The following is a 9,858-nucleotide window of genomic DNA, read 5'->3' as shown; positions in this document are numbered from 1 at the left end:
CGCTGTTTTCAAGTTGGAAAAATGTCGGAGAAAAGATCTTTGGGTCGCGGAAAGAAAAAGTAATGTGCACTGACATACACACCACTGCTCCCGCTGCTTGGACTCTGCTTGGATAATTCTGTACAGAGGTACGTGCCTTGTATGTAAGTCCTTTCCTTCTTCTGATGGAAATTTTTAAATCAGAGGGCGTTTGGACGTTATGAGCCAGAATGATAGTTCATAATTTTCTTTGGAAATGTTGCCCAGATACCCTACAGGTACTTTTAAAAATCACGGCCGCCTATTTTAAAGGCATTCTTCTGTAGAAATATCGTGAGTTAGTTCGTCACTTCAAACAAAATAGCCGCATAAAGCTTTGCATAAGAGCAATTCAAAACGTGCAGGCATAGGGTTTAGGGACATTGAACCGAAACGATTTAATTAGCTACCGCGTGGGACTGGGCCACCTACATGATTGAATGGGCAAATGCAAGAGATTATAGTCTCTTGGCACGTGCTTTTTTGTGTGTTGCGAGAACCTAATGTTGGGTCGAACGAAAGCCTCGGTGACCTGTAGTTATCTGTGAAAGTTCTCAAACACATAGCAAGCAATAAAGTATTCTTATTTCTCACTCTCTGTGTCTTGTTGGAGATGTGTTCGCAGAAAATGTAAAATCTTTAGCCAGCAGTCTTCTTGTGCTCTGGCATGTGCAACAGTCTCCCCTCCCCAAGCTAGGTACGGGTAACCATACTCTTCTTTAGTAGATTTGCTAAAAAAAATCACAAAGAGGAGAGTAGGGTGGTTCGATGAGATGTCCTGCTTGGGGATAACGCAAGTTTGTGCACAAATGTTCTTTTCCATTCTCCTTCAGGCGATCAATAATGAACTTTACTGTAAAATCGGTGGGGTTGTTCAAGTCATCAGTTCCAGAAACCAGCATGACAGGGCAATTGATGTCCTCAACTGGTGTAATAGCTGAGTATTTGGAGACTGTTGTTGGATTCATGTAATCAATGTCAGTTGGTTGGGCAAAGCGCCAGATGCTGCCCTTTTCTGAAGACACCACTCTGGTCTCATGAAGGGGTATGATGTCTGAGACTTTCCCTTTTAATTGGAAAGGGAGAAGGAAGGCGATTACCAGAGGTGAAATAGCTACAATGGCCTTTATTGGTGCGATCTCATAGCTTGCCATTATCAGTGTTATCCATGAGCCATAGCATATAGCGTGCATGCCGATACCAAGTGGAAGCACTTTAGGGCGACTTAGAAGCCAGTTGGTAGCTTCTTCAAAATAATCCAAGTTTATTGAAGATGGAAGCAATGGTTGATTGTCATAGCCCAAGTAGGCCAAAGCAAGAGTAGCGAATCCATGAGATGCCAAAAGTGAAGCCTTAAATTCCACTAATCCGACCGCACCACCAAACAGATCCATGACTCCTGTAAAGACAACATTGACTGATTGAGTGCAAGATATGTCTAACATGTGCAATGAAGATCGTATAATTAAGATATTGCTTGGATTCAGTAACAATCGTTTATAAAATAACACGTGAAAGGCGGCTGAAACTATGCAACATGTGAATAACCTTCAACAATTTTTGGACCACTCAAAATGGCAGACATATGATGAAAAATTCCTTCGCGAGTTTCCTCGTAACACATCTAAAAGGGCTGCTGTTGGTCGCTTTGAAACTTGGCAGATTAAAGTTTGTTCCTGTACTACCTGCCAGGAATCAGCCGTTAGCAAACGCTCGACGCGTGTCTTAGAAAGAAATTGAGAGGCTCAGTACAGTCTTCAATCTTTTTGTGGATCGCTCAGTTTTGTTCAGGACTGCATTTTAAAATGATTGTTCGACTCTCTAGAATTTAAAATCATGAGGAAGTTAGACATATATATTAAAGCTGGAAAATATTAGAACCAGGTGTTTTGGCCAAAAATTAAACTGATAGGTATGTTCATCGGAAATTATTTATTTGGATTGATCCACCGAAAAATAGATGACCTGTAATTCTGTTTTGCAGGCAATATATCACATCGTCGATCAGTTGAGATCAATTCATCAAAATGATAACGATGCAATCCATCTGCTTTATCTGTTCAATGATCAGAATGCGCTCCGCCTCATTTTCTTTGTGGAGCAGTCGTTGCAAGAGGAAAGGAGCGTTCCGCCATTTTCTGAATGAATCTTGATAACCATTGCAATTTCCTCAAATATGAATGGTGCATTAGCTGCTTTATTCTTCACTAATCATTCTGTTCCACGGTTGTAATTGGACAGTTTGCTGTAATCGGACAGTTGAAGAAATCATACTAAGTCCACTCAGCTAAATCCAGCAATGACGGTAGTGATCACAATAACCATAGCAATCAATCGGAGAAAATTTTTTTACGTTAGACATTGTATCTAACGCAGTTGTTTTTCCTAAATGTTTTTTTTTCGGAAATTGTGAACGGTTATGATTAATTGGTAACAGGACTTTGTGTCGTCCAATTCTGTTAATCGTCAGATTTTGTTAATCACTCGTATGATCACAGACCAAATTGGACTCCACTCGGTCCTATTTCCATTATGTCTAACTGAAGTTCATCCTTTGTTCTTCCATACAAAGCTATGTGCCTTTTTCCATGATTTGATCAAATCTCTTTCACGTTACATCGATTGCAGATTTCGATGTTTTTTTAATACTTCAGTGACCTGAGAGTGATTCCAATGCTCTATGTAATTAGGAAAAATTGGATAGCAAATTTCCATGTAATATGCCAGGAATGCTCGTAATCTGTATTGAAATGATTCTATTTAGAGCTCTGATTTCTTTAAATCTATTTATATCATTTTTGTTGGGTTGGATGAAGTTAAAGAAGTCAATGATAGTGTTAGCAGCCAAATGTCCTCCTCTAAATATGCTGGTTCGCAGTGATGGCGAGAACTAGCTAACGAGCACACCACACTCAGGACTGTCGTACTGTCTTTTTAACTGTTCCGTTTAATTACTCGCTTCTCCAATTCACAACAGATTTTAGTTACGTCCAATTTTGCTTCATTCTTTGTAAGTCTGGTTGGTCTCTTTCGACACTCACACTTTGATTCTCACTGACTTGTGCTGCTAGAAACTCATTTCAGTTACGGAATTCTGTCTCTACTTCTGCACAACTCTTCTACTAAGTAAGCGCTAGAGTACATGCTTATATATTCAGTATTGCTTGCTGAAAATTAACAACAACAGTGAAACTTAATGGTTACGATTAACTGAATGAACCTCTGACTGCGTTAGCCAAAACAAGAACTTTCTTGTGCGTCCAACTAGGCACGTCCACTTTGAAGTTAGACAAGACAGCCAGAGTTCGGAAACTCATCACCAAATCTCAAGCCTACATAGCGTTGGACTTTTAAACTCATACAGTAACTACATTCTAAATATTAACGAATGACCAAATCATACTGAATCGACCACAAAAATGACTGACTAAAATAAGGTACGTGAAAAAAACTACTCAGTTCTGATTGGTTAAGATAAATCCAGTTTCAGGTAATTCAATGCAGAAGAGGGTTAATTCAGCGCAAAGAAGGAGGGTCGCAAATAGGTTTTTCGGGATCCGGGATTGGGCTTATTTAAAGGTGGGGATCCGGGAATTTGAAGTAAGAGGGGAACGAGATGCGAGATTGATATCATGAAAGGGACTCGGAAATCGGCGATTTTGAGGAGCGGGATTCGGAAAATAATCATTTAAACAAACCGAGAACCGGGATGTCCGTTGACTAGAATTTGTGAAGAAATTGATCATCTCAGTCCACGAAAATCACCAAGCGAACAGGTTCTGAAGCATTTGGTAGGTGGTCGGGCTGTTCAGCGACACTCTTGAGTTATTGCGCGGCAATTAAAATTATATCAGAAGCGAAGTTGCCAATTTATCAAAGATCCTCACTGGCCCGAGGGGTTACGAGGCATCTAAGACAGCTGCCTCGGTTGAAATGCTTAACGGCCGCGAAAACCTCCACGGTTTTAGATTACCCAAGAAACTTTGGAAATGCAGCAAAAGATGGCTTAAAGAGGACAACCCGTTGGGTGGTGTACTATTTTACAAATCCAAATTCTTGGTATCCTACACCTGGACGTGCAATGATCCTGCCGGCCATAACAGCAATTCACCCGTTACCACCTCTACAGGTGACAGTACAGAGCATACAGAAGATGAGGGACTGAGTGCAAACATCAGCGCTCTGTCAAACAGGAAACAACGATGGCAATAGCTGAAACTCCTCGTTTGTACCTCTATCAGAAAAAAATTTAGCCTTACATTTTAGCCTGACTTCGAGGAGCAGCAAGAAAACAACGGGAAACAGGAAGAAAAGGAAGATGGACTATTAGTGTACGATTCCCTGTGTGATGATGGTGACAACGCATCTTTGGAACAAGAGACTGATTTTAATAATAATAATAATAATAAATAATGTTTATTTCTTATATTGCGCAGTCTAGCATGCGATAAAGATATGATCGAGTGCGCATTACAACACTAAAATCTTAAAGTAATAAATGGCTAGTCCAGATAATGATAATAATAATAATAATTTACAATTTTCGGAAAACAATAAAGTAAAATATGAGTTAATAAAAGAACTAATAAAAAGCTAATTTAAAAAGATGTGTCTTTAGTAAAACTTTAAAAATGTTCAATGATTGACATTGTCTAATTTCTAGAGGGAGTCGATTCCATACTTTGGGCGCAGCATTTTCAAACGCCCTATCCCCGAGTGTCTTTTTTGTTCTATAGGTATTGTCCATTAGGAGTATGCCCCGGTATGATCTCAACTGATACCGCGAGCTCTCTTTGATTTTTATCAAGTCTGAAAGATATTGTGGTGCGACGCCGTAGATACATTTGTGAACTAGCATTGCTATCTTGAATTCTATTCTGTGGGTAACCGGAAGCCAGTGCAGGTTGATCAGGGATGGTGTGATAGGATCAAAACTAGATATAGTACATACCAGCCGAGCACCCGCGTTCTGCAGGCGTTGCAGCTGACCAGCGGGCGTACCATATAATAGACCGTTACAATAGTCTAATCGTGACATTATAATAGCCTGTACAATGGACTTCCTATTATCATATGATAAATACTTTCTAATACGCCGGATGTTATGTAGATGGTAATAAATATTCTGACATATGCTGTTAATATGTGTGGTCATATTCATGTTTGCATCAAACCAAGCACCCAGGTTTCTAACAGAGTAAACCGCAGAAACCTTTACCTTACCTACTTGCAAGTCACTCATCATAACCTTATTTAACTGTGCGCGTGTACCTATAATAAGAAACTCGGTCTTAACATCGTTCAGCCGAAGTTTGTCTTAGACCATCCAGGTTCTTATGTCCCTGATGCAAGCTTGTAGAGCGTCAACAGCATCCGTTTCAGTAGCAGAACCATCCGGCTTAAATGAGATATAGAGCTGCGTATCATCAGCGTATGCGTGAACGTTAGGGAGATGGGATTCAACAACATCGAAGAGCTTACTTGCGTACAACGTGAAGAGCAAGGGACCAAGACATGATCCTTGAGGTACCCCTTGAGGCAGATCAAAGTCACTCGAATAGCTCCCGTTAATCAGGATTCGCTGTTTCCTGTTTGATAAATACGAGTGAAACAATTTAAGAGCGGTACCTGTAATTCCATACGTCACGCACAGGCGATTCATCAACACTTGGTGGTCAATCGTGTCAAATGCTGCACTCAGGTCTAGCAATACCAAAAGAGTAACTCGTTGATTGTCCATTGCAGCTAGTATGTCATTCTGTATCTTCAATAGGGCAGTCTCTGTGCTATGACCAAGTCGATAGGCTGACTGGAGGATGGGATACAAACCCGACTGAGTAACGTGATCGGTTGTCTGATCATAAACTGCACTTTCAACCAATTTAGAGAGGTATTGCAGATTACTCACAGGTCTTAAATTGGATAAGGAAGTCCCTTGCTTGGTCTTCTTCAGTCTTGGATCCACAAGGGCCGTTTTCCAATCAGATGGAAAGTGTCCCAAGGAAAGTGAAGAATTCACGACATTAGTGATGATGGGGAGAAGCATATCGGACATGCCGACTACTAAATTGGTCGGCATAGGATCAAGTTGACAGCTTTTCTTCGATGATCTACTGACCAGCTTCCTTACATCTTCCACAGAATACGTATTGAAATGATCAAGTTTCCTATCGCCTGTAAACACTCTATCCTCAGCCACCGCCACAGGATGAAGAGTACACGCATCACCTGGGAAGGTTAAAATCAGCTTCGTAAGAAGTATTCACTTCAACAGCAGTGTAATGGCTGCCACGCCTTTGCCACCGGACATTAATTCGCTATCACTTTGATTTGTTACGGTATTTTCTCCACCGCCAGAAAGATACAACTCGTACCAACTCAACTACTTTATTAACTGACGTAATAACCTTACTACGGAGCGGTACCAATAACTAGCACAATAACTATTCACTTATCTTAGAGCCCTCTATATAACTATAATCTCAGTGCACTACTGTACAACTCACAGTTCTCTTCGAAGATCCTTGAAACTTATTGATATCCACACAACTCTTCTCCAACGTAGCCTTCCACACGGCTGAAAATTGCTCTGGAACGTGAATTCACTGAAATCAGTAACTGGTACACTGATAACAGGTTGACTACAAATGTCAAGAAGACCAAATTAATGCTGGCAGGCAGTAAAATGATGCTATCCTTATTTGAAGACTTTGAGTTGTAACCAAATGGTACACAAATCGATCGCGTGCAGTCATTCAAATATCTGGGAGTAACAACAGATGCAAAATGGAACTGGAAGCCACATATCAGCAATTTTCTAAAGAAACTAGGTCATCATCTTTCTTTGTTTAATCGCATATTTCATATGTTAGACAATAGAACTCGCATAGCCTTTCTACAATGGGCTAGTGCTGCCACACTTAGACTATGCCGACACAGTGTGGGGAGATGAACCCGGTCTAAAGTCAGAAATGGAAAAGTTGCAAAGTTTTCAGAACAAATTTGCGAAGAAAATTAAATTACGCAAGATGTCTTCTTCAGAAGCTCTGAAGTGTCTGAATTGGCTCCCTCTGGCTGGAAGACGTCTATTTCATCGTTGTACTACCGTAGAAAATGCAATCAAAGGAGACATTCCGCAACATTTTGAAAGTTTTAAATCGACATTGAGAAGTTCGCATGGCTACAACACTAGAAATGGCTACTTACCTAGACTGCATAAACCTAAAACGGAATTCGGAAAGAGGGTGTCCTACTTCCGTTTTACAAATGACTGGATGTCCCTCCCAGTATTTTTAAGAAGGCCAATGCCATGCACAATTTTTAAGGAAAACCTTACAAGATTCTTAATGGATAAATATTTTAAATGATGGATAAAAATTTTTAGATATACGCCATATATTTTATATTTTAGAGCTGTGACATTTGTATTTCTTATTTTAGCTTTTAATACTTCTTATTTTTTACGGAGGACCTCCCTGAAAACCACGTATTTACGTGACGGGCGCTTCTTCCTTAAAGATTTTTATTATTATTATTATTATTATTAGACTAATTTATTCCTTTGGCAGCATAAGTCATTAACATTTGTGGCAGTGACGCATTTTTCCCGAAAGGTTGGATAATAACTTGACCCGAGATTGAATGGCGACATTATTTTCGTAGGTAGGATCAAAAGAAGCGGACAAATCAAAAGTGACTGATAAACAGAGGCAACTAAGAGAGACAACTTAAGACATAAAATTCTAGGTTCAAACACATGCCATATTATGAGGTCATGAAGATAAAAAGCCCCGGAAAAAGTTCGCAGCCTTCATTCTACAGAGGCGCTATCATTTCTGTCATCAATGTAGAGAATTACATTAACACTTGCAGTCGGTAGGTGTGTATGCGGTTACTTAAACCTGTTGAGAATGGATCCGAAAGTATCATATCCTTTATAGTAGAAATGCGTTGCAGGCACTCTGTAATCATCTCTGAAATGAAATTCATATGTTCCATCCACATTAAACGTTAATTTGTCATTTTGTACTGTGAAATGTGACTCTTTGGAAACTTCATATTTTGATCTTGATGTTAAAATTTGGTTTCCTTTTTATTATCATTTCCCATTTCATAATGAAAAAAGTATACAGGTGCAAAACCTAACGTTGCTGCTTGTTTAACACAATCCACGCATGAGTTATTTTCAGCATCATTATCATTTTGTTGGTGTAGCTAAATTGATTATTATTTTATTGAAAATATTTAAATCAGCGGGCATGTGTTGCAGCTCTGTTCTACTTCTGCTGTGATCACTAAACAAATAAGTTGATGTTCTTGAAACTGCCTCAGAACTACTGGTGGCTGATATGTCAACAGATGAATGATCAATAGATCATATTTACCAGTCTTAAGTTTATACATGTTTAACCCAACGTGAGATGAATAGCACCCTTTTGCGCTATCCAAATGCAGTTTCATTTCATAGGTTTTTTATTGAACTGATGAGTCTTGATTAATGAATTTAACCCCTGTAATGTCATCTTCGTCACTGAACTGTCCACTTTTGTTCAAGATGTATGCAAATGTGTTTTTCAAATCTGTTCTACGATCTACTACCAACAGACAGATCCACTATATCATGAACATACTTCTGATAATTAGTGGTTATTAGTGTCTTATTATTGCTGATAGTTGTATTGGCAAAATAAGTATAAGCAGTATGTATGCTTTCATGTGATTGGGCCTCTTTGGCATTAATTATATTTCTGTTGTTGATTTTCAAATTACCAGTCATTACTCTTGTGCCATCGGTTTTCAAATAATTGCTCGCTTTTGTATCAACATGCCTTTCATCGCTTCCATCTGCTGCACTTGTTGGGTCTCCTACATTAATCACCTTATTACCTTTCATATCAAGACCTTTTGATACATCCAAAGTAAATGTTTTACTGTCAACGTATTTCTTACTAACCACATCTTTATTATTAGTGTCACTACTATCATAATCTGGTATTAATAACCTTCTTTTTAATTTTTGGGGTAAAAGATTGTCCATATCTATTTTCTTAGTACTTCGTAGTACTTGGAATGCTGTACTACTGAGCTCTAGCAGACTTGTGGCAAGCTAGCTAGGCCATTTCACTAGATCCGTGGTGACGAACTCCCTGCATTCTGCTTCTTCGAAAGTAAAGTGCATTAAAATAAGTTGTTATTACGTAAAACAAAAATTCATCCTCAAAATAATATGCATTTTAAACTGAGTGGGAGAACTGAACGGGAAAATGGTCGGTTCGAGCTCATGACGTTTTCTTCTTTTAGCTCACTGGGGCTTTACGGCTTTGTGTGGCCCTGGTTGCACCAACAGGTATGGCCCTCATACGGGGATTTTTGCCTGATTTTTGCCGATATATTGATAGAAAACAACAACGACAACAACAATAACGATAACAGCCAGCTGCATGTATTCCCATGTACGTCACTGGGAATTTAAAAGCGATTTTGCTCCCTGTAAATCCTTTACCTCCCTAAATCTGATTGTTAATTCTCCCCGCAAGCTGATACACATTTCCTTGAATATTGGTTACGAGACTTTGGTGAATTCTATCTGATGAGTGAGGGTATTCTCATTTCCTGTTTGCTGGATAGTGTGTGGATGCCAAAGGAAGAAATTAGGGAGCAAATCACTGATTGAACAGCAAGGATCGAAAATGCACCAATCAGAGCTGTTGAAAAACAACTAATCACAGCAGAACATCATGCTTTACAAGATCACGCATGACCAGTCGACCTCATCGCCTGAAGAAGACCAGCAGTATGGAGTCGAAACGTCTCGATCTACATCACACGTGACTACATCGT

General features: G+C 39.4%; 1 pseudogene; it reads right to left on the bottom strand.

The window, feature by feature from the left end:
- Positions 1-601: 601 nt before the first annotated feature.
- LOC131769982 (bile acid-CoA:amino acid N-acyltransferase-like) lies at positions 602-1,463 on the bottom strand (annotated as a pseudogene).
- Between the last annotated feature and the right edge of the window lie 8,395 nt (positions 1,464-9,858).

This window comes from Pocillopora verrucosa, chromosome 7 (assembly GCF_036669915.1).
Source record: "Pocillopora verrucosa isolate sample1 chromosome 7, ASM3666991v2, whole genome shotgun sequence".
Classification (NCBI taxonomy): domain Eukaryota; kingdom Metazoa; phylum Cnidaria; class Anthozoa; order Scleractinia; family Pocilloporidae; genus Pocillopora; species Pocillopora verrucosa.
The sequence above is the reverse complement of the archived record's forward strand: the minus strand, read 5'-3'. Positions and strand labels throughout refer to the sequence as shown.